The sequence below is a fragment of the Hippocampus zosterae genome, chromosome 5, assembly GCF_025434085.1.
Source record: "Hippocampus zosterae strain Florida chromosome 5, ASM2543408v3, whole genome shotgun sequence".
NCBI classification, from domain to species: Eukaryota; Metazoa; Chordata; class Actinopteri; order Syngnathiformes; family Syngnathidae; genus Hippocampus; species Hippocampus zosterae.
The window spans coordinates 14074393-14100989 of NC_067455.1; the positions used below are offsets into that span (position 1 = coordinate 14074393).

At 43.9% G+C, this 26597-nt stretch overlaps 1 protein-coding gene across 1 annotated transcript in view; it reads right to left on the reverse strand.

Moving 5' to 3' along the window:
- The window catches only part of LOC127600853 (F-actin-uncapping protein LRRC16A-like), a 692893-nt gene that overhangs the window by 89765 nt on the left and 576531 nt on the right, over nt 1–26597 (reverse strand). The gene's annotated exons all lie outside the window — the stretch shown is intronic.

A 26597-nucleotide genomic window follows, 5' to 3' on the forward strand; every position in this document is an offset into this window, starting at 1 on the left:
CATGAGGCCTCCACTGAAGTCAGGCGAGTGTACGACTACACCACTACACGCTGCATGATAGTCAAATATAATGTACGAAGGCATTTTTGGGCCGCACGGAAACAATTAAGAATGTTCTAGTAAAGCAATAATTTTAGGGTTGCACCACTACAACCGTTTGGAGTATGGGTACCAGTACTTCCAATTGAGGGCTCAGTGAAACCCAGTACCAATACGAGACAATGTAAGTACATCTTGCAATTTTGATCTAATTTTCTTTTTAACCATATATTGGTCCAAAACAAAAACCACTAGCTTTTCTTAAAGAGGACATATATTTCACTCAAATACAACACTTTTTAGAGTAACAACTTGTCATGACTGCCATCTTAACATACAACTGCGTGTTATTCTAATAGTCTCAGTGATGTCACAGTCTGAACACTAGGGGGCACTATGTAAAAGGAGTGCATAGATAAGTGACAAAGAAGAAAAGAAGAGATAAATAAGAATGGGGGGTGGTAGATATTAACAAGACTGTTATATTACCCTTGTCTGCTCATTATGAAATAACGTAATTAAAAAGAAATATCAGACTGCTGATTGAGAGTCATCAAATGAAACCTGGGGAACAATTGAAGTGATATTTCATCAAACTATTGCTTCCTTCTCTCTACTCCACGTGTTCAGGATTTGAAGTGCAACTAGCTTGGCTGGAGCTGCACAGCACAGAACTTGAATCTTGACGCTTGCTAAACAGCTCGCAGGGCAGCAGCCTCCGTCTCTGAACAGCAGCGGAATAATTTTCGGTCAGCTAAAAGTGTGATCATTCGTGTTACCTCTACATGAGTTGCATGGTTCCTACTATACTGAATCTCAGGATAGAAAAATGGTATCAGTGTTGGCGGTATGTGTTGTTGGATCTTTTTCTTTTTTCCCTTTTATTGGGGGGGGGGCATTGTTTTAAATTGTATTCTCCGGATAGTACATGTTTTTTTTCCCACTGCATAATTTTACAATTGCTCTTTATTTTCAGTGCATTACCTTCTTTTGAAATCATGACATTGTTTCAATGAATGCACTCTAAAGCTTCATTTTAATCACTTGACAAATTAGATTCATACTGTTTGCCCATGAATAAATTCAGAATTCATTCAGCTTCTGGTGCGGTACTTTGTGTGCACTGAAGTCTATTTGACCTGAAAAACAGTGCGGCAGGACAACAAGTGGAACAGTTTGGTGTATTTGAAGTGCATGTGTGGTAAAATCCACAGAAAGACATGCCTGTTTGCAAGATTTATGAAGTCTTCTTCGTTCATGCTAATAGCTGTTAGTCATAGAAAATAGATGTTTTGGGAGGGTAACCACAGACACAGTAAAACATACGTAGCGAGTAGGTCCATGACACATCCCAGTGTTGAGTAATTGAACTCATTTCCAGAGACGGTGTTTGCTGTCAACAAATGAAAATTCCACACTATACTATGAATTGTAGGTGAATAATTTAAAAAAAAACATTGAGGAAAACATGAACTTTCTTGTGCTAAAATGAAAACATCAAAAATTCAACTGCGGTTATTCAAGTTGGATGTATACCAAGTGTGTCAATCATCTACACAAGATCAGAGTCACTGAAGCAAAATGACACTTTTTCCCCCCCATCTTGCATGTATTGGATTATTTCATTCCGCGTTCTCATTTTGTCCATCAGCTGTGGCTTAGTTTGCCTACTTTGGGGTCCTAATGTTATTTTGATGGTCTGTTGATAACATATCGCCTCGAGTGTTGGTATTATTTTAAACCAACGGTAAGTAAAAAAGATCTTCAAATCATTTTGATGATGAGACATTTACTTGAAAGAAGGAAGTGTCTCGACCACAGCTAATGTCGCCGTTAAGAGCTGTGCACTTTGCGCAAACTTTGTGCACTAATATTCATTGGTTTGAGTTCTTTAGCTTCCGACCATATATTTGGTAGTTAAAAGATAAATTTCATTACAGCTGCCAAAAAACCTGTCAATTTGTATATACCACATCATTAATTCCACTTGACAATTGTAGAAGAGCCTAAAAGCAAAACAAAAAACTACATCAGCGCAGAAACGGCACAATATTTCCCACTTGAACGTGATCATAAAGTGATATGCGTGTTGACTGGAAAAACATACCGCTAAGTTAACGAACAATGCTTACATTTTATATCTGTAATACATTCCAAGAAAAACAAACATTGTACTGCTCCACTTATTTTATGTGATGCTTATCCTGTTCAGGGTCAGAGAAGGGACTGAAATATCCTAATGTATGTGGAAAAAAGACGCGGGTTACACCCGATGCCAGTGGATGCCAGTCAATCACATGGCAATTGTGAATTGAAGACCTGAATTGGAATCCCTCCCCACACTAGTTGCATGAAAGTCACCTTGTTGAACCATGACACTAATGACCCAAAGTGTACTCTATTGTGGGAATATTCCTCAATACAATGGGCTGGAAACTTGTCGTCCACTCCTTGGTTTAGCGCTAAACTAGAAAAACAAAAATCCGAGCAGCAATTCAAATAATGCCCTCATTTGATGAAGTTCCAAAGCAAAAGCAGAACACAAGTGTCAGTCATGTTAGATGATGGATCACGGGCGGTCGTGAAACAAGACTTTGGGTTTGGGAAACTGTGCTCGAAAGTTGTTTTTGTCGGCATCCGGTGTTTGTGACTCATTGAGAGGTTTAGTGATATATAGCAACTGTCACTTGTGGAAAAATAGGCATTATGATTACATAATGACATAACGGCAGAGCTACATAGCGGAAGACAATGCTTCATAATGAAGCTTCAGGATGACTGGAGAGAAAGGGTTAAAAGCATGGAATAAGGTCGAGGCAGGGGCAGATTGATGACTTGCTGGATGCAGGTGGCTGATAGAGTGAAAATGTGGAATCTGACAGTCACTGTAGGCAAACTGTAAAAACGTCATTCATAATTTTACTGTTACACTGAATACTAAAGATTGTTGAGGGAGCAAAGGGCATAGATGAAATCATGACGCAAAACTCTGCTAAACGATTCAACAGAGGTTGACTTTCCATTGAGTGAAATTATGATCATTCAAGGTGACTGAAGAATAAAGATCATTGTTCATTGAAATTTACGGTGTAATTAATCAGTCCTATCCTCACAGAACACTAACTGGAAACAATACATGGAAAAATATGTTTCTTATTAGCTGTGTTAGCCTTGGCACCATTGATGGATCTTTTTTGATCATTTTCTGCCTTGTTTTTCTGATCTGAAAATATTGTGAAACAAGTACGAACACATATTTGCCTCAAGCACAGTAATTTTATGTCTTTGCAAATGGGCTTTCATATACTGTTTGATCATCATAGCCCAAAGTTATCGTTTGACTAAACATTAGTTTTCGCATGCAAGTCAAAGTTTTCCACTGATGAAAAGTCATGTCATTCTACATCATTTGAACATTTGTACATCAGTTGCTCATGACTAAAATATGGTAAAATTACAACAACAAAAAAACAACCCCCGCTCCCCCACATGGTTTTACATGGCAATGGCATATCCATAAGCATATTCAGATGTTATCACAGTGCAAATTATTATTCAACTGTATTTAGGGAAAGAAATAAAAATGCCATGTCACAAGTTGATTACAATTTAATTATCTTCTTGATTTTGCTTATAGAAAATTTCAACCATAATTATGATAAAAGTGATAAAAGGTAGCCCATTAATTCACTCCAATTCTCTTATTTGTATGTCACAGAGTCGCAGCATACTGCATGATGTCCAACTCAACCCAGGTGTATATATTTTGTTGAGTATTATTTGGACCCCACCACCAAGCACCACTATATTGCCAAAGAGCAAGCAAACGTATTGGTTTGCCTTTTTGTGAGTCTACAACTCTGGATTTTCAGTCTCGCACAATACCACACTTGACATTCACCAAAATCAGAAAAAAAAACAGAACATTGAGGCAAATATTAAAAATATATAATACTAATTATTATTATAGTTTTGAGTTTCATTTTATAATAATAATATTAATTATTATTATTATAATAAAATGAAACTCAAAAATCAGCGCAAAATAATTTTAACACTTGCACATGTATTGGACAAACTTGGTGAGTACTGTATTATTTTCTTTGTCTATTGTTGTGGGCGTGTGTTGGTAACTGCCACAAAGACCAAAACAACAAAAAAGATGGAAGCGAGGTCAGCATGCTGTTAACAGTGACCACATGTATGAGAGTGCTTTTGCAAAAATTATAGTAATTCAGACAGAATATTAAAATTCAATTCAGGCGTTTCTTTGGGTAACTCCTGTTACTGTTAAAATCTTAGACACTCCATTCCCTATCATGGCAGGAAGACGCTTATGCGCTCAGCGTAAAAACGGACGCCCTGTCGTGGGTGTAAGGCGGCTTCACCTGCATGGTAGACGACATCATCGTATATTTCTGTTTCCTTATTGACAAGAACGCCGTGCCCTCTGACCACCCCGATTTTAATGCAAATGAGGGACACCACTATGACTAGTCAGGAATCGGTTCCGTTCCATCCCACGCCTCGTTAGGCCCAATTCTACCTGTACAAAGACCAGCAAACTACCAAACGAAAGAAACCTCCACCTATGCGCAGAGTTAAACTGCACCTCGCACTAGACTTTCATGGGACACGAAATTAGGCATGGTTTTGCAAAGGAAGAAGAAGCCAAATAAAAGTGCGCTCAAAGATGTTCTAGTGGAGTTTCAAACCAGAACTTCCTGACTGGGAGGCAGTTGTGTTCATCACATTTTCACCTTAGCGCCCCCTCTAAGCGCTAAGCCGAAACAAACTGAACTGGACTCACATGTGCACACTCAGCAATTGCCCCTCGCACAGATCTCAACGTAAGAGCGGCGTGGTTGAGTGGTTGTTTCCCAGCCCAGAGGTTGATGGTTCGATCTTCGGCCTTTGCGACCATGATGAAGTGTCCTTGCGCAAGATACTGAGCTCGCAGTTGCTCCTGATGCTGCATCATCAGTAGATGAATGTGGTAACAGTCTCAAGCGCTTTAAGTACCTGAGATAAAGAAAAAAAAAGCGCTATATAACCAACAGCGCGTTTACCATTTAACTCCGTACAACTGAAATACTGCGACCACTGGTGGTTTTATCATAAAACATTTTAGGCCCCACATAATAGTACTGCTTTTTGTTTTAAGTGAAAACAAATTGGCACAATTCTCAAGGATGAAGCAGATTGATTGCCCTGGCAGCTGTAGCACTGTTATAATGATAATAATAAAGAAGAAAGAGGTGAGAAATAAAGGAGAGACAATAGGATTCAAATTTCGAGTCACAAAAAAACAAAAATAAATAACAAATAAACTGGTGGTCAACGGTTGACCATTCATAAATAGTATTTGTATACAGTAACCCTGTACACTGCATGACGGGTCAGACACATGAACCTGCGTCGCTTGATGTGTAGAAGGCCTTATAATATTTTGGGATGTGTGGGGGGGGACATTAATTTGAATGACAAATGAGGATGTATAAATGTCACATTGCTGACTCATACATAATATTTAAAATATTTTAACATAAACTGTCTCACATACACACACAAGTATAGAATTAAATGAACTACAATTTACAAGGTTAAGACATAACACACAACACAACACTTGCTTTTTGATCACAATCGACAAGCATGGCAGTCGGCTAGTTGGGGTCTAGCTAAGAAAAAATGGCAGTATTCATTCAGCGTTCTTTCTTGTCAGAAGGACAACAACCAGCACAATCGAACTGCCCATTCATTTTCTATAACCCTATCTTGTTCAGGCCTATGAGGAGCTGTCGCGTATCCCAGCTACTGAAAACGGAAGGCAGACTCCACCCTGTCCCGGTCCTGCACTACCACATAGACTCCAATGCAAAACAAGCAAGCTGGCAGAAAATGTTCGATTTAGTCTTGAAAAGTGAGGGACAATGTAATTAAAAGGAAGTAGGTAACTAACCCCCGAAAAAATGGTAACAGCCGTAAACATGCTGAGATTAGCTGACCAGCAGTCCAGTATCCACGGTAACGCTTCTGCGTCACCATCCCTATGGATCAACTTTCATCCCATACTCTTCTTTGAGATTGACGACTGCTATGAAATACTGGATACTGGATATTGCACAGTTACCACATGAGGGTCAACCCTCATATTTTTGAATTCATTTTGGCCCTACTTTCCATTTTACAATTTTTGTGGCATTCGAAGTTCCAGGTAATGCCGTCCATTTTCCTCTTAGCCCACACAGTCTGGGAAGCAAGATGAATGACCTTAGCGTGAATGTTTGTCAGGAAATGTGGGCCTCTGCTCTGTTGTTGTATAGGCAAAGCACAACCATTGTCTTGACCTTCTCATATTCTTCTCTCCACTACCCTGCGGTCCGGCTCAATTTCTTTTTTAAGGAGATTTTATAGTCAGAGTACCCGGCCGTCTCTGATGGAATTTACAACAGACAAGTGGTTTAAAAAAAAATAAAAATAAAACATCAGGAAAAAACAACAACAACAAAAGCCTCAGGCGGATGCAGAAATTGTCACTTGGGGTGAGTGATGTGAACACTGCGAGAACAAGGAGGGGATGCTTAAGGCAACAGAGACGCAGGCATGAAAAAGAGCGATGAGTGTTCCTACAGACCTTGCGCCCGGCGTTGGAAGTCGTGCCAGTTCAAGCAGTGACTCATATGTGGCCTTGAGAGAAGAAATAACAGCAGAGGGAACCCAGGACTTCCACGGCAGCTGATGTGGTCACCTTGTTTTCCCTTGTGAGGTTTCTGAATATGATTTAGGGGAAACTCTCCCGTGCTTATGAAGACCGACGCGTCTGGAGTGACACATAGCAGCGTACGCAGAAACAAGGCTCACTGTGAAAAAGCCCCGCTTAATTAGGCCCATAGGAATGGAAATCCGTGATGAGCCGAGAACCCCTTGAATGTGTGTACCCCATTTATAGAATGTCGTCACTTAACTCGCCTCAGAGTGTTAAGAGGCCTTGGGATCAATGGACTACATTCTTGGAACGAAATATATTAGGATGACAGTGCTGTACTGTAATTATTTTGTTTTACTTTGGTCATTTAATTGATACCAAAGTGTCAAACTTCAAGCCTGCACGCAAAATACGGCCCAGCATGTAATTTTAAGAGGCTTGCCAAAACTTTCCACAAATTTGTCTTGACTTCTGTTCAAACTATGCAGAAAAATACAACGGCAATCATGTAATAGAATGTTGCTCATTAATAGGCTTCCTGCACAGGACATATTCGGTAAGGGACAAGTAGTCTGATTGCTTCGCTCTCGAGCCACTTGCCAAGTCCAGAATCACATAAAGTGCAGCTCATCTTCTGCTGAGTAGACATCATGACTAGACATGCTTAAAAAAATAAAAAAGGAATACAGCCTCTCGCTCCTCAGATTTAGCCCAGGCAAATTCAATTTTGAGTGCTTTCATGGGTATAGCGTAATCATTCACACTGTTCAAACTGATCTCTTTATGTTACATTTGTCTGTCCCTCACTTCCTTTGAGGAATAAGTATTTATATTGCACATTTAGCCTGTTGTTTCATTGTAAATATCATCAAATCATATGATAAGCAGTTTGGTTTTGCACTTAGTTTGAATGTCAATTTTAGACAAAAGTTAAAACCCACTCGAACCGTGACTTTTAGCAAACTGTTACTCCACTTGTGTTATTTTGCGGTTACGACCAACCCCCTGGCGGCAACCGTGTGGCCTCTGATGGAAACAAGTTGGACACAACTGACATGTTACTGCTGGTGGACAACGTACGGAAATAATCCTTCCAAAAAGCAGGAACTAAAGACAAAATGCATGAATTTTCAAAGCCTTTTCAAGTTATCTCGGGGTCAAAAGAATTTAAATCAAGTCTCCGTTTAGACCCTTTAAGTGGAGTTTGCATGTTCTCCCCGTGTTTGCGTGGATTTTACAGCTGTCTCCCACATTCCAAAAAAACGCCCCAGTGCCTGTCAGGTTAATTGAAGACAGTAAATTACCTACAGCCGTGATTGTGCGTGGGAATGGATTTTTGCTTATATGTGCTCCGGAATTAGCTGGCGACCAGTCCACGGTGTACACCGCTTCTCGCCCAATATCAGCTCGGATGAGGTCCAGCTAAACTGTGACCTTGGTGAGGATAATGGCCAAATGAAAATGTGAATAAAGATAAAAGGAAGGCACAGAGGCAAGCCAGCTGGCAAAGTGGGGTTTCACCAGTGAGTTACATCACTTTGTCTTTTAACACAACTTGTCACGTTGTGCCCGAAGCGATAAAATGATCGCTTCGTGCACAACAAGATAATGAGGTGGATCCCCGAAATAGCAGACAAAGCAAAGGTGGTCCGAGAACAAATGGGTTTTAATACAAAACACAAAATACCCGTCCGGGAGCAACAAACAGAAAACGCTGGTCAAAATCAGGACCAGGAATAAAAGGAAGCAACAGAAAACGCTTGCGAGAAAACGGCAAGGATTATAGTTGGCAACAATAGGAATTAATAAGAGTAGATTTAACGACGCGCAATCACAGCCACAAGGCTACACAGCAATGAATAGATTAAGGCAGTAATCGAGAGAATTGGCTCGGGGTGGAATACTCCGGCAGTAAGTTAACTGCCCGAGCACAAAGATAAACCCTGTGTAATCAGTCCTTAATGGGTGACAGGTGTGTCGGCGGTAGGCAGGAAAAGTCTGCCCCCCTGCTGGCAAACACGGGACGTGACAGTACCCCCCCCTCAACGGACGCCTCCCGGCGGCCTACCCGGCTTGGTCGGATGAGCTGCGTGGAAGTCGCGCAGAAGGGACGGATCAAGGATCCAGGAGCGGGGCACCCATTGACGATCCTCAGGCCCGTAGCCCTCCCAGTCGACCAGATACTGGAATCCCTTACCCCTGCGCCGAGAGTCCAGGATGGCACGAACCGTGTACACCGGGTCACCGTCGACGACCTGCGGAGGGGGGGGCGGAGTGGAAGGCGGAGCCAAGGGACTGGAAACCACTGGTTTGAGCAGGGAAACATGGAACACGGGGTGAACCTTCATGGCGGGCGGCAGCCGGAGCCTGACCGTGACGGGGCTGACGATGGACTCGACCACGAACGGTCCAGTGAATCGGGGCCCCAGTTTCGCGGACGTGCCGGCCAGGCGGAGATCCCTCGTAGCCAACCACACCTCCTGCCCCACCACGTAAGTAGGTGCCGGGCGCCGACGACGGTCCGCGATTTGCTGGTTCCGGGTCGCCGTGCGGGCCAATGCAGCTCGGGCCTCTTTCCATACGCGGTGGGCTCGCTTGAGGTGATGCTGCACAGACGGGACCTCCACCTGTCCTTCCTGGGACGGGAACAGCGGCGGTTGATACCCGTAGGCCGACATGAAGGGGGACCTACCAGTGGCTGAAGAGACGAGGGTGTTGTGTGCGTACTCCACCCACGGTAGGTGGTCGACCCAGGAGGAGGGACTGCGCAGGCATACACAGCGGAGGGCCGCTCCCAGATCCTGGTTGGCACGCTCGGCTTGTCCGTTAGACTGGGGGTGGTATCCCGAGGTCAGACTGACCGTGGCCCCGAGGGATTGGCAGAACCGCTTCCATACGCGGGACACGAACTGGGGCCCCCGATCCGAGACGATGTCCTTCGGGATCCCATGGAGACGGAAGACGTGTTGGACTAGGAGGTCGGCGGTCTCCAGCGCAGACGGCAACTTAGACAGCGGAACAAAATGAACCGCCTTAGAGAACCGGTCCACGATGGTGAGGACGACCGACCGCCCACGGGATGGAGGGAGGCCCGTGACGAAATCCAGGGCGATGTGTGACCAAGGTCGAGGAGGGATGGGCAATGGCTGGAGCAGTCCTGCCGGAGGCCTATGTGAGACCTTGCCGCAGGCGCAGGCGGAGCAGGCATTGATATAGTCCACCACATCCCTCCGAAGCTCCGGCCACCAGAACCGCTGGGTGACGAGATGCACAGTCCGGTTCACCCCAGGATGGCAGGCCACCTTGGACCCGTGCCCCCACTGCAACACCTCCGAGCGCAGAGGTGGGGGTACAAACAACTTCCCTGCGGGGCATCCAGCCGGGACCTGGACACCATCCAGGGCTTCCTGGACCTTCTGTTCGATCTCCCATCTCAACGCCCCCACGATGCACCGGGTTGGGAGGATGGTCTCTGGTGACCGGTCCCTCTCCACGGGGTCGTGGAGACGGGAAAGGGCATCGGGCTTGGTGTTCTTTGAGCCAGGAGAGTATGTGAGGATGAAGTTGAAACGGGTTAAGAATAGTGCCCACCGGGCCTGACGGGGGTTGAGTCTTTTAGCGGAGCGGAGATATTCCAGGTTCTTGTGGTCGGTGTAGACCGTGAACGGTTCCTTAGCCCCCTCGAGCCAGTGGCGCCATTCCTGTAGGGCGACGATTACAGCTAGCAGTTCACGATTGCCCACGTCGTAGTTGGACTCTGCTGTACTGAGTCGACGAGAGAAAAAGGCGCAGGGGTGCAATTTCTGGTCGACCGGGGAACGCTGGGACAGAACGGCCCCGACTCCCGAATCCGAGGCGTCCACCTCTACGACGAACGGGAAGTCCGGGTTAGGATGTTGCAGTACCGGGGGATTTGTGAATGCGGCCTTTAGGCTGGAAAATGCCGACCCCGCAGCCGAATCCCATTTGAATGGGACTTTTGTGGACGTCAGACGGGTCAACGGGAGTACCTTTTGGCTGTAGTTGCGAATAAAACGACGGTAGAAGTTAGCGAACCCCAAGAAGCGTTGCAACTCCTTCCGGTTAGTCGGTGTTGGCCAGTTCGTCACCGCCTCCGTCTTGGTGGGGTCTGCTCTCAGCTTGCCCTGCTCAATTATAAACCCCAGAAAGGAGATGACAGGTACATGGAATTCACACTTCTCTGCCTTGACGAAGAGCTTGTTCTCTAATAAACGCTGCAATACCAGCCTGACGTGTCGCTTGTGTTCTTGAATTGATTGGGAAAAAATTAAAATATCGTCGAGATAGACGAAACAGAAAATGTTCAGCATGTCTCTCAACACGTCGTTGATGAGATTCTGAAAAACGGCGGGGGCATTTGTCAGCCCGAAGGGCATAACCAGATATTCAAAATGGCCGAGCGGGGTCTTAAAAGCAGTCTTCCACTCGTCACCTTTCCGGATGCGAACCAGGTGGTAGGCACTGCGTAAATCTAATTTTGAAAAGACTGTGGCTGACTGTAAAGGGGCGAAGGCGGAGTCTAGCAATGGTAGCGGATACTTATTTTTTACTGTGATGTCGTTCAGACCCCGATAATCCACACACGGTCGCAGGGATTTGTCCTTTCCAACAAAGAAAAACCCCGCACCTAACGGCGATCGCGATGGTCTAATTAGACCTGCAGCGAGCGAGCTGTTGATGTATTCCGTCAGTGCCTCGCGCTCGGGTTTAGACACCTGATACAGCCGGGAGGTTGGCAACGGAGCGCCCGCCCGCAGGTCTATGGCGCAATCGTAGGGTCGGTGCGGGGGCAAAGAGCGTGCGCGATCCTTGCTGAACACTTGACGCAAGTCATGATAGCAGTCTGGCACTCCGTCAAGGCAGATAGTTTCGGGGATGTCGTCACCGGCGCGTTCGTGCTGCCCTACGGCTGATCCTAAACAACGTTCATAACAGTTCCGGCTCCAACTCTCTATTGCCGGACGCTCCCAGGAAATTACGGGGTTGTGAGTCCTGAGCCAGGGCAAGCCGAGAATAACCGGAGCGTTACGGCACTGCAATAAATCGAACCGTAGATGCTCAACATGGTTACCGGATAATTTTAGTTTTAGTGGTTCTGTTCTTTGCGTCACGACCCCCAGGAGGCGTCCATCGAGATCACAAACCCGCTTTTTATCGGCCAACTTCTCGACATAACAGCCCAGGTCGGCGGCGAAGTCGGTATCCATAAAACAACCATCAGCCCCCGAGTCTATCAGAGCCCTAACCCGCCGCGACCGGGGCCCCTCAAATATCTCCCCCTCGAGTTCCAGTCTCCCGGTGTGTCCCGGCCGGGAGTCAGTTCGCCGAGGCGTGGGGGACTCTGCGCGGGGTCGGGACTCACAGTTTTTGGAGGGCGAGGATGGGGAATGTTCCGGTCGGCTGGGAGCAGCATGAGGTCCTCGTTGACAGCTGTCAGACCGAGCCCGATCGTTGAATCGGCGCCGTCTCTGCTCCGGTCCAACGTTTTCGCCACCCAGCTGCATCGGCTCCTCCCCGCAGTACGTGGCACACCGGGACGGAGAACGATCACCTCCCCGCTCCCGGTTTCTCTCTCTCAGGCGGTTGTCCAATCGCAGGGAGAGCTCGATTAACTCCTCCAGGTTGGAGCTGTGGTCGCGAGTCGCCAGCTCATCCTTGAGTTCGGTGTTTAATCCACGGCGAAACAGTCCGCACAGCGCCCGGTCGCCGTAGCCACTCTGGGCGGCCAGAATTTGGAACTCGATGGAGTAGTCCGCCACCGATCGCCTCCCCTGGTGGAGTTCAAGTAGCCGGCCCTCAGCCTCTCTGCCCCGCACGGGATGGTGGAACACCCGGCGAAACGCCGCCACGAAGCCGTGGAATGAAGACCGGAGGCTCGGCTTCGCGTCGCTTGTCGCCATCGCCCATGACGCCGCCGGACCTGTCAACAGGCTCATAATATATGCCACCTTCGCGGCGTCAGTAGCATAGAGGTAAGGTTGCTGGTCGAAAACGAGCGAGCACTGGTGGAGGAAGTACCCACACTGCCCGTGCTCACCCCCGTAACGTGGGGGGTGTGGAAGCGAAGGCTCCCTCATCATTGTGGGAAATGATGCGGGTGCCTCAGGGGTGGCAGGACGAATCACGGAGGGAGGTGCTCTCCGTTCCTCCACCCGTACAAGACGGGGTTCGAAATCATCGAACCTGTGAGCCAGCATGGAAACCGCGCTGCTGATTTCCGAAATGGCTTGGCCCTGCTGACTTAACTGTTGCTCTCGGCAGGACAGAACGGAAAAAATCTTTTCTAAGTCTGCGGGATCCATGGTGGCCGGAGTATTCTGTCACGTTGTGCCCGAAGCGATAAAATGATCGCTTCGTGCACAACAAGATAATGAGGTGGATCCCCGAAATAGCAGACAAAGCAAAGGTGGTCCGAGAACAAATGGGTTTTAATACAAAACACAAAATACCCGTCCGGGAGCAACAAACAGAAAACGCTGGTCAAAATCAGGACCAGGAATAAAAGGAAGCAACAGAAAACGCTTGCGAGAAAACGGCAAGGATTATAGTTGGCAACAATAGGAATTAATAAGAGTAGATTTAACGACGCGCAATCACAGCCACAAGGCTACACAGCAATGAATAGATTAAGGCAGTAATCGAGAGAATTGGCTCGGGGTGGAATACTCCGGCAGTAAGTTAACTGCCCGAGCACAAAGATAAACCCTGTGTAATCAGTCCTTAATGGGTGACAGGTGTGTCGGCGGTAGGCAGGAAAAGTCTGCCCCCCTGCTGGCAAACACGGGACGTGACACAACTCAGTAAGCATTTATGAGTTAAATAAAGTATTTTTTATAATGTCGGGTGTGTGAAACAGTATGGCGCTCTCCTCACTCCCTGAGAGATCATTTATGAAGACACCTCTATATAAAGTGGGGAAACTGTATGTCAAACATGTTTCCATTCATTCATTCATTCATTCATCTTCCGAGCCGCTTGATCCTCACTAGGGTTGCGGCGAACATGTTTCCAATGAAATTAAAAATATGTATTTAAAGGGGGGTGGCCGGGGGTTCAAGAAAAGTCAACAGACAAACAGGAGCAACCTGCTTCCTTATTTTATGTTCCTTTCATGTGAGGTTGAATGTGAGTAGTTGTGCTTCATGTTTACCAACCAAAACAAGTTCTTACTCACTGGCTGCAATGCGCGGTGGCACAGGGCCAATGTAAAGATGGCCGCACTGTGCAGCTACTGTGCTATCACTTCACTCGACAGGCCCTAACCCTTGGCTCCCTCATTACACTATCACGAAATAACCAGGGTAAAAATAAAAGACATCCCTTAAATAAAGAGGAGAGAGGAAATGGAAGTTGGCCGCGCGCCTTTAATCTGACACGTAAATACGGAATAACTCTCTTAAATCTGAAGCAGTAAGTGCTCCCCTCAGGAAACCAGGAAAATCCCCCAATGCTGTGAAAATACAAAACGTTCTTTTTGAAAAACTTTACATCAACAGGGGACAAGACCCCACAGGGTCAAAAGTCAATCATAGCAATTTAATGGAAATCACCTTCATATTTTACAGTCAAGCTTCCCCAAAAGGCTACATGAATAATTTTTGTTTTTGCTTTTTTTTTTTTGCAGTTGGAAAAGTTAAACATGAAATGAAGTAATCTGTCAGGCCCGCTGGAGAAACTGTTGAGAAAAGAGAAGTGATGGCTGGAAGGTGTTTTTATGTTCCGCACATTATGTATGAGACACCTTGAACGGGCTAATCTTTCCAACTACATACTGGTACTACTTGACAAATATCAATCATTGTCTGCTGGAGGCAATCTGGACAAGAGTTAAACATGTTCAATCAAGAAAAGCATCTAATCTGTTCTCTGCTCTTTCTTTCCATTCATCGATCCATCCAACCATTCATCGAGGTATATTGTGACTGTTTTGTCCCCCAATGTTTCAGTTTTGCGCTTTGTTTCTTTATTCTGTGTCAGAGATTTTCTCGGACAAAGTTAAAGAAATGACTCGGCACACGGGAAAATTGTCTTCAATACCGGCGGGGGCGGATCTCTGAGAACGAACGACGGTTTAGTTGCTCCGATGATACACACTCAGCTCCCTCTCCACCGGTTCGAACTTTTATTGCAAAATACAAGAAAGACACTGCCCCAGTGATTTGCATACCGCGCCCCTCGGCAGTGATCTGATCTACCCGAATACACAAGTCATAGACTTTGCTGATGACAAATGTCCACCTGGGCGCGACAGCTGTTCCCAAACTGTCTTTTGCCATTCAACAATTCTTTGTTCCTAATTTGTTTATTCCCATTCTGTGATTGAATCTAGCCTTCGACCCCCCCCCCCCTTGATTTGACTAGATTACTCAAGAAAAGGCCCTCCGCCCAAACGGCCGACACCTCTGCGCTGAGCATGTCCAGACATGCCCAAATTAACCGAAACCTTAAACATGATACAATTTTGATCATTCTGTCATCTAAGCTTGACATCTCACAGCATGTAAACTTGGATAACATATGCCGGTGACATATTGTCAGTACGTCGACCTTTCTACCAGAGTGTCAGCTCTCTTCCGTGTCTTTTGCATCCAGCCCTGCTCTCTGCAGTATTTTCGTCGATAAAGACTCTTTCTTTGCGACTTTGGTCTCATGTCTGTTTCTGGGTCCAAAATTCCGCTCGTCACATGTCACTACGTACTGACCAGTCTTGGACCCAGGATACTCAGGCAAAATCCATCAAGCTGCTGATGTCATCCCTCCACCTCCAATCAGAGAGTGATCATCTCACCGGCTGCTGCTCCACCTAATCACCAGAAACTCGTGTTGCTCCTTCTCGATGGGTTTCCCAGGCTGTCACAAGCCCCGGACCACATTCCTCGTACCACCCAATGCCCTTCGTGTAAGCTCTGTCTTTTCCTCCACATCTCTTGCCCTCCGAACGTGTTCTGGCGTCGCATATCTTGAGGCTGTCCCCTGAACCTGCTCTGATGACGCAAGTCCTGCGGCCTCCCTCTGAACCTGCTCTGGTAGCACAAGCCCAGCAACCACCTTCCGACTCTGCTCCGGCGGTGCAAGCTTTGCAGCCGTCCACTCACCCTGCTCCAGCAGCTCAAGCCCCACAGCCACCCTCTGACTATGTTCCGGCGGCGCATGTCTTTCAGCTGCCCTGTCCAAGTATTCCTTGTTGTCTTGTCAGCTTGTTTGTTTTTAGTTCATAGATTTTTTTTCTTCTTTGTTGATTCATTTTTTTTGTCACATCTAACGCTCTTTATTTCCTCTCGCCGTCCAAATCGAGCTGGTTACCTTGTGTTTGATTCGTTACTTGATTCTTGTTGTTTTGTACTTCTGTGTATTTTGTATTCCTGTATTTTGTTTCTTGAATTTTGATTTGGACGCTGATTTCGATTTTCCACAGGGAGTTCCCTCACTAGCTGGATAAGGCACCGGCCACTTGAGGGGGAGTACTTTGTGACTGCTCGTCCTTAATGTTTCAGTTGCTATACAGTTGGGTCTTTTGTGCTTTGTTTCTTTAGTCTGTCATTTAGGCATGATGTCTCACAGTATATAAACTTGCATTGTACAAGTGACATTTTGTCAGTACGACGAGCTTTCTACCAGAATGTCTGCTCTCTTCCGTGTCTACTACATCCAGCACTGCTTATTTTGTTATTTTGACTTCAAGCTGGCGACGCGAGAGTGGCTGGCTTTACAGCAGCGCCTATATTTTGTTCTTCTACTTCTTCCTTTTATAACTTTGCTGCTGTGAATTGGGAATTTCTCCATTATAAGACGAATCAAGGTTTTCTTATCATATCTTATCTTGCTTTACAGTCGTGATCATAATGCAAAGTGGTCCAATATAAACAGACCTGTGTAATGCTGCTGCCTCATCTTCAAGCACACTCTTTTGCACTTGTTATGCATGCAAACCAAACTTCCAACAGTCAAAACGAACAGGTCGGACAGTTTTCATCAACCATCCCATCCTTAGTTATGTTATTTAGTTGTACTTAACATGTTGACAAAGTTTTTACTGGTTCCAAATCACTCTCTGTATTGATAGCCAAACTGTGACGTTAGTTTAACTGTCTTTGTGGGTATTGTAGTGACACATTCACTTAGATATTGTTGTGCTTTCATTTTATGAGTTTTGCCCTTCTATTTCTGCCAATGTCATTGACAAGATAATCCATTACCGTAATTTAAATTATGGTCTACTGAGCTGCTCCCACCGCTGTTGGTATTTAGGTTGCCACTTCAACAACAAGTGATGTTGACTGGGTTGCCAGGCTGCCAAGGATGAACCACATTTTTTCTTTCTTTCTTTCATTCTTTCCTAAAAAGTCAAAACAAGTCATGTAATGGAAGTCAAATTCAAGTTCAGTGTATCTATCTATCTATCTATCTATCTCAAATTTTTATGACTTATTTTTGTTGTAGTTGTTTTTCTTTTTTGAATTAAAATATTTGTTGTTGATGAGTATTGATCAATAGATACTCAGTTCTCTGGTCAGGTTTTGTTTTTTTTTCTGAAAAGGCTAAATGGAAATGGACTATTTACAGCCCTAAACCTTTCGGCCAGCCACAGAGATTTAAATGCACTGTATACTGTATATGTTTATTTGGGTGTGTACAGTATATGTGAATATATGTATGTATATGCGTATGCATGTACAGTATATCTTCATGAGATATTAAAACCCGTTTAAAAAACGAACTATCTATGTATCTATAAAACCTGCAAAGCTTTCCATTGTAAATTATCGGCTCAGTTCTTGTCTCAGTTTTCCATTTCAACATACAGTTGTACTGCGAGGATGGGATATGTTAACACCAACAATGCAGGCAAATGAGGGTCAGACTGTAGAGCAGACCTCCGGCACAGCAACATCGTAAGATCATGTTTAGTTTGGTCATTTTGAGTCTTTTATCCTTAATTGTCCCATATGCAGTGATGACTATTCCACCCGACCAATGAGCGACCAGCAATGGTTTGCTTCATCCACATAGTATCAGTGAAGTAGTGCCAGTAATAAAAAAGGCTCTTCAGCAAGTCATCGTGTTGAGTCAAATACAGTAAAAGAGTGGTCTTGGAGCTCGAACAAATATTTCTATCATCCCTCCATTTTGGTCTAAAAATGACAAATTCAAGGTAACCACTTGAGTCATCGATTTTGTTTCTTTGTTGTCTTTTTTTCCATTATTATCTCTGCAAATATTTTCCATTGGGCTAATCTCCTGCAGTCTCTGGTTACCTTGGAAAAGATGACAAAGAGGCCAGCAGCCTGCGAAGCAGCGGGATACTTCCTGCTCTCTCACCAAGATGCCACTGGAATGCAGGCCACTGGGCTTTCCCGCACTGGGCACTTTGCTGTGCGCTGAGGAATGGCCTGCCTGTTGGCATGTCTGCATTCAAGTGTGTATTGGAGAGCGTGCGTGGGTGTGACACAGGCAGTCTGTGGGTGAAAAAAAGGTTGGTAAACCCCTCAAACACTGGGTGGGCAGATGTAATCTCATGTGTTAAGTTAAAATGGGCAAGTTGTTCAGTGAAAATAGGGAAACCATACTTGTCAAGAACATTTTTAATACAGAAATAGTACGGTTTGACAGGCCTGTGTCATAAAATGATGGTGACAAACGTTCTCAATTTTGCATTTGTGGAATACAGCTTGTTGAAAATTATGAAAAAAGAAGTAGTCCATTTAGCTTGACATTCGGCTATCTCAGTGCCCAGACCTAAACCCCACTTAAAACATGTGGAAGAGGTGCAAAAAGGTTAAAGACTTACTGTAATTGTCACGTTGCAAGGTGGTGGTGGACCCCAAAAAGCAGGCAGGACGGAGGAGCAGGTTGTACTTGAAGAATTGTAGTGATAAAAACACAGAAAACTAAATTCAATACAAAGTCCTAAAAACAAAACGAACCCAAAGTATTAAACAAAAACCATGACTGAAGCTCAAAACTAATAGTAACAGAAACATGACCTAAACATCATTACAGAACAAACATGACAGGAAAAAGCAAACAATCAATGACCCGACAATGAGTCATCGGCCGGCAGTCCTTTTATACAAGTAATTACATAACGACCAACAGGTGTGCACCTGCAGGGAGAGCCCTACAGTGCCACCTTTTGGTCACAAACCAAAACATGACTAATTTTTAATGGGGGTCGGGTGGGGGGGGGTTCCAGTGAAGCACATTTAATCATTATGCTTGTTACACTACAATGTTGGGAAACATTTTTTTTTTTGGAAATAAATAATTTTTCATCCAAATAAGTGACATTGAATATATTCCAGCGGCACTGACTGAGGATCACTGGACAGTCTGGGTAAAATAGACCTGTGAACTCAGAATTTGTTGGCTTCCTTCAATCTGTTAAGTGCTCGTTGCCCATCGTAACATTGCGCAATAACAGCATTTCAATTTTAATGACGTTGAGAGTCACTGTCATTTAAAAGATACCTAACTGTGACCTTGATATTGGTATGGGATGGTTTTGTTGAACAAATTGTATAAAATGTATATCCGCTATAGATAAACAATACTAGGACGATCAGTGGGTTACGTCAAGGTTGTTGATGACCATAATTTTCAAGTTGTGACAAAACATGTTACAGAGATACTGTCCGTGTACAAGCTCTTTAAAGGGACAATAATAACAACATGCTAGTCTTTATTTTTGACTGTAACCGACACTAAGTGAGATGCAGGCCGAATTTGTGCCTTTCCCTGTTTCAGCTCAAAGTCAGTAAAGACCTGTTGGAGAGATGTTTTGAAAAAAAATATCCTGAGCAATTATACTGTGGTGTGGGGTGTGTTCAGAAGGTTTTTTCCCCCTTCCCCAGTAAGCTTCAGAACCCGTCAGTGCAGACAGGCATAAATTATCTGTTCAATATTCACGATGAACACCGAGGTTGGATGTTCCATAGAAACTGCGATTGTGACATAAAATCCCAATCTACAGTAAGTAACGGGTAAGTGGAGATATCCTAGTTTCTTCTCTTTCTTCTTCTGTATAGATTCCATCACTCTGGATGCCCCTTTGGCACTGTACTGACTTCTCACAGATCAGTTCTTGTAAATATATTTGCCTGTGGGTGGTTGGCAATTGTCGGTGGTGTTATTTGCGTGGTATGCTGTGTGTTGTCATTAAGTGTGCCACATAAAGTTGGTAAAATGGTTTTACAAAACAAAGCGTTAAGTACCGGTAGTCATTTGGCGTTGCCATCTTTCCACAGTAGACCTCGCTTATGGCTTGTTTGCTTATTTGCCTTTGCTCTAACTGCTTTGTACTCACGCACCAATGTCTTCCAGTTAACCTCTCTCCTTCATTTGCAACCAATTATCTGTGTTTGTCTTTCTAATGAGACACATTGTTGGCCCATGTTTATGTTATGCAAACAATGACCTAAGGCTTCAAAGAATAATAGTCTAGAGAAATACACAGCCAGACCGACATACACGCTTTCATTTGTTTTCTCCCTTCATATGCCAGAACAAGTGTGAGCTAAATCCAGTGATGGGTGCACTGCCAGTAAAAGGGCGTTGAACGCTAAATTTGGCTGACTGGAACTGGCACAGGGGAAACTGTTGAATCCTTCAGGAGGGAGAAATTGATAGGTGCACAATGAGAGGGAAAAGTCCACAGACATGAGGGCATGAGAAAAGGAGTTGACGTGATGAATGGATCCTAAATCTGGGGAGTAAGGGAAATGGGATCACTTCAAAGACGTGTGCTTTCGTGCCATCAGAACACTGTGCTATATTTGTTCTAGACGGGCTTGTCATGAAGAATATTGAGTTAATATTCACCTCGTCTCTCGACTGGACCCGCTCTTTTTCAGGCAGCATTCACCTTTTGTGCAGAACAGTGGTCTGCTGAAGATTATTTTGCTGCGGTCAAAGCTCCAGCTCGATTTCTGAATACGTCACCGTCACCACACCGGGAGGAAGAGAGCATACTTCAACTGTTAATTGAAAATAGAGTGATTGTATGTGTGTTTGGACTTGATTTATGGTTTATTCTCGAAATCCGGATTGAAACAATACAACCAACATCTCGAGTAATTCTCCATAAAAAGCATAATGACAATAATGGCAAGTTGAAACGGACTTCAACTTTCAAGTTATACCCCAATTTGAACAGTTACAAAACAATGAAGGAATAAAAAATAATGGAACACATTGTGATGTCATTCAACTGAGACAAGCCAAGGAAAAAAATGTTTTTCCTGCCTACCTGACACTTTTGGAATGTCTGGACTTCAGGGTTTCCAAAAGCTTACTTTTCAGTGACCTAAGACATCGTCTGCTTGCATAACTAAAGGCCAACAGTACATAAAAACTGTATTTCAGAAGCGAGTTACACCTGAATCGAAGTCAATATTTAAATTTCATGCTTTGTATATTCTTTTTTTTTTAACGGTCTAAATCTGTGCGGCTGCGTGTTGAAATGAGTGTTAGTAATTTCGCCGACGAGCACAAATGGACATTTTAAAAAAGGATGGGTTGGACCAGTGTTGTGTGAACGCACCAGACTCCAATCGCCGCCGGTCAAAGTGGCTTCTCTCATTCCCTTCTCATGCAGCACACTCACATCTCACCTGGAGACATCTCTGTGCAGCAAAGGACGCAACGATCAGTGCGTGATCAAAGCATTGTCACTGGCCTTGGCCGATGTAGCAACAGACAACATAAACGAGTAGAATCATGAAATAGGTTGGTGATTACTGAACACAGCTACGTCCCTAGTTGAACACACTTGTGCAACTACATTATTTCAGTTGTTCAGTATTAACTTCCCCTGTCAGTTAGATGAATAAAAAATAAACAATTGGCTTCGACAGGGTACAGGTCACCATAATGGTGGAAAAATAATTTCTCTTGTTATTCCTGACATTTGAACAGGGCCTTTGGGCAAACTTTGATGTTCAGGGATGTTTTTTGGGAATGTAAAAGTAAGCCAGAGCACCTGGAGAAAAATAGTTCAGCACAGGGAGAACATGAAAAATGCATAAAGGAAAGCCAGAGCCCAAGCTTCAACTGCCGCCGCGGGACCTCTCCACAGACATGCGAACCACGATCCCGTCATTACTGTTGAAAAAAAAATGTTTTAAACAAGTATCTTATAATTGGCCTCGCACAATGTTTTGTATTTTGCTGCTATAACCAGCGAACATAACTTGTACGTCAAAGTTGTTTGTGACAAATGTGGTGCCTAAATATATTTTTGCACCATTCGGTCAATTAATTAATTCATGGCACATTTGAGGTTACCCCTTAAATGTCTATTGTGTAAAAATCTGAGTGATCCTATTGTTTTATAATCCCCCCTTTTCATTTCGATTTAACCACACCAATATAAATAATGCTGTGTTTTCAGCTGATGCTGGGGAAAACACAAGTGTAGGAATCATGTGCGCTACATGATAAATTCCTGTTTGCATTTGTCATCAAATTACGGTAAAAAACTTCAGTTCATTCGATGATTTGTGTATTTTACGTTATAGCCCAACTCATGAAGAAACAAAAATGTTTCCCTCAAGATTTTGTTATATTAAAACATTATGTCAAACATCATTTTAGGGATTAAAAAATTGGGCACAAGGAAAGCCTTTGAGGCCTTAATCAGCAACTGGTGATGCCTTCCACAAACAGTTTCGCAAAAGGCTCCAATCAGAAACTATTTAGTTCCACACTCAATGCAATCGTAAACAAACCAATCTTCCTGAGTGGATACACACACACACACACACACACACACTGGTGGTCTAATGCTGGAAAAGCAGTGTGAGGCGGCCAGGACAACAAGCCGTCTTTTGCACCGGTGTGCGGGCCAGCAAGTAGCAGTGCTGGTAAAGCTAAGCAATGAGAGGCGGGAGTGTTAATGTGTCACGGCTGAATAATCAGTAATGTTGTTGCGTTTGTAATGCTTGGCAGCATTTTCACCTTTAACAAAGGCATGAGGCTTTATACGTATGCTTCGATTAGAGGGAAATGTTAACAGTACCGTACTACTTTGTTCTAAAACTGTAGTCTATTGTTTAGTTTTTCGATCAGTAGCGTTTTTGCTTTTGGGGTGGCAGGAATTCAAAACCAGTGCAGTTCTAGGATTGGCACTAGCTAAAGTATTTGAATGTTATAAAAAAAGACTGTTCACAGAAATTTGGTCCCAACAAAGTAATTGTTCAAGTGACAAAGCCGATTCTTCTGAAGTGACACTCTTCAGATATGTGTCATGGCAATGTAAAGAGGGGGGAAAAAAACATGAATCTTTTTTTAGAACATAGAAGAGGGGAAAAAACACAATTGAATCAAATATTTTCAGAACATAATTAGGCCTCCTCTAAAAGTGGAATAAGTATCAGATATGTTCGGTGACTGCAGCGTAAGTGTGCAGATGGATGACTGGCAAGTGGATTCAACATTCAAAACTCGGACACTAAATACGGAATTAACGTTCCAGACAACATCTTGCTGACTAATAAGGATTAGTACATTTTCAAATGTTGGTCATTTTTATTCAAGATGAGGATAGAGAGGATATCCGTGAGGATAGAGAGCAATTGAGATAATGGCTGGGTGGAGTTGAATTCTGTAAAATTGATATAACAGAAAGAAATCTGAGAATTTCCTTTTGGCCTAGTTAAAACTGAATTATGGATATCTGCAATGTCTTGACGTTCCTAGCAAAATAATAACATCTATCTCATCATACTGTATTCTATTATTTCAAAAAGAAGAATGTGGTGGACGCAGATAGAACATTTTACTATTGATTTTCTGTCAGTTTTCCAGACGGACCTGAGGCTCAACGTCATTTAGGTCATTTTGATCGATGGTGTGGCTTCTCCTTCCCTTTAAACTAATATTTTTGTGAAAGTGCACACACAGACGTGCAATCGCAACCTGATTTGGAACATTGCAACAAAAAAAAAAAACAGAAAAAAAATGTATTCCTGGAACTGTTTAGGGCCAATAAATCAGAAGACTGAAATAATCTAATGGGATCACAACGTGGCCATTTAGAAACTCACAACATGTCTGTAATAGACCAAGTGCACAGTGGAATGGTAGTTTTCTTGAAGCCAAGCAAGTCTGTCTGGGAAAGAGGAAAGAGACAAAAACCAAACATAGTCCAACTTGAAAGAGTGTGAAACGCTCTGCGCACACGGGAAAAACAGATACAAAATAGTCCAGCTACTGAAATGGGAAACACAGCCAGGTTTCTTTTCTTTTTTTAAATGGCCACTTGTCCACATTCTAGTGATAGTTGAATGGCAGACTATCCCCGCTCACTTTGGGTAAACCCATGACTGGTCGCCAATCAATTACAGGTCACATCTAGACAAACAACCATTAAAACATAATTTTGAAGTATCCAATTAATTCCCCTCGCATTTTTTTCGGAATGTAGAGCACCTGAAGAAAACGCACACAAGTATGGGGAGAACAGGTAAACGTCATACAGCAAGAATATTAAAATCAAATCAAGGCCCTGGTTTACAGTGTCAAAGAGAGCTGGTATACAGATGTTGTGAGTGCAAATTGCTGAATATATCTGGGACTGATGGCAAGCCATGCGAAAACATATGCCACTGAAATATTTAACGAAAGTTATTCATCGTGAGGCGGTGTCTTCCCACTGAACCCAAAATGGTTGCACGGTTTACGGGGTGTGGTTTACACAGGGTGTGAAAGCGGTGACTAAACTCACCACTGATCTTTCACGTCTCTAAACTGAACCAGGAGCGGGACTGTGATGACAGAGAGCATATTAGTTGTGTGAATCATTGGATTCTCTGTGGTCAAGTTTTTTTCACACAGCAAGGCCATCTTTCCCATGCTACGTTTTTGGAATCTCTAAGATGGCATGCCTTTCTCTTTTGATTCAAATTTATTCGACCCTTCATTCACATTAGGGCAGCAGGACACATCTATGTTGACGTCAAAGTTTTATTGAGTTTCTTTCATCCTGTAGGAAATTAGATGGAATCTTTGAGAGGTTTACGGAACATGACACTTTCTATCTGCATTTGAAAGGTAGCCTGATATTTCCTTTTGAAGAACGCTTCTAGAATGATCCATTGCTTTTAACTAAAAATGTTGACTTTATGTAACTGTGACTTATGTATATTTGTCATTCTTACAGTCGGATGCGGTTTTAAAAAGGAAGATATAATGGAAAATGTGCATTTTAATTGTTTTGACCCAAATAGTTGAGTCTCTGGTGGGTTTCTTTATTTCGTTGTGTGGATTCTGCTTTTAAAAATGTCTGTGAGCAAGCCATTGTATTATAAGGCAGCTTGGTTAGGAAATGCGGCCTACAAAAGACACAATACAACTCATTCACTCCCAAAGACATATTTATGTCTTTTCACACTCCACACTTCAACCCCAGATATTTAAAAAAAATAAAATCAATTCCAAGACTTAGAGTAAAAAAAGGGGTCTAGAATTGGCTGGTACTGAGTGAGTTTTACATCTGTATGAGCACCTTCTTTATTTGAAGAATATGGCTAATCGAGCAGGTGTTGACTTTGCACACCTGGACATCCATCCATCCATTTTCCAAACCGCTTGATTCTCACTTGGGTCGCGGGGGTGGGGGGGGGTGCTGGAGCCTATCCCAGCTGTCTTCGGGCAGTAGGCGGGGGACACCCTGAATCGGTTGCCAGCCAATCGCAGGGCACACAGAGACAAAGAACCATCCACACCCACACTCACACCTAGGGACAATTTAGAGCGTCCAATCAGCCTGCCATGCATGTTTTTGGAATGTGGGAGGAAACCGGAGCACCCGGAGAAAACCCACGCATGCCCGGGGAGAACATGCAAACTCCACACAGGGAGGCTGGAGCTGGAATCGAACCCGGTGCCTCTGCACTGTGAAGCCGACGTACTAACCACTGGACCACCGGGCCGCCCCACCTGGACATTAACGGGTCAATATCTCCTGCTCTGAAGGGACTCTGAGATTGTCCAGACGTATCCAATAACACCACAACATTTTTGCTTAGTTGTTGCTTGAGGCTTTTTTGAAAAATAGTTGTTAAAGTGGCTAAATATATAGGCAACGTCCCTGTGTTGGCCACCCTGAGCAGTTCTCACTTTTGTCACGTCTTAGCTCCTATATAATATAGGAATTGGGTCCAAGTATCCCGTGACGGGGCATTCCCAGCTTTGGCTGCCACGATTGCAATGTGCCACCCTACAAAGGCCTGCACCATCAGCCAGCTGCATTGCGTCTTCTGAAGGCAACATCAGAGAACAGAATGTGGTCGCTGGTGGTTAACCAGTAATTATTTCATGAGCTGAGCGCCTAAGCCTTTCTCTAAACCTACTCAAGGTTCAAAGCAGTGGTGAAATTTGGGGGCATGGCAACTCCATCATGCTACCCACTCCGACTATTGTGGTAGACATAGATTGACCAAAATTGGTCCAGTGTACTTTATCAATAAACAATAAAAGAAGCGGATTTTGGATGTGGATGGTAGTTCAAATTTGCACTCGTCACAAATTGATTACATGCTGAATGGCAAATGATTTATCCTGTCAAATGTTCCACCAAATCAAACAATGTGGTTAATGGTTGCAATGATGTGATAATCGGGAAACAGTGCCATATGGAATAGTAGAGGTCAACCAATGAGGGCAATCATTATTTGGATCAAAAGCAGCACTCTGAAAAGGTCTAGTCCGGGGGGAAGTGGACACCAAATGAAAAGAATTTGAGCCTGTACTGCAATTCATTCTGCGGTGATAGTACAATCACTGCTGAGAGGTGAAACATTACTTCCTTCAAGAAAGGAACATCTTTGTC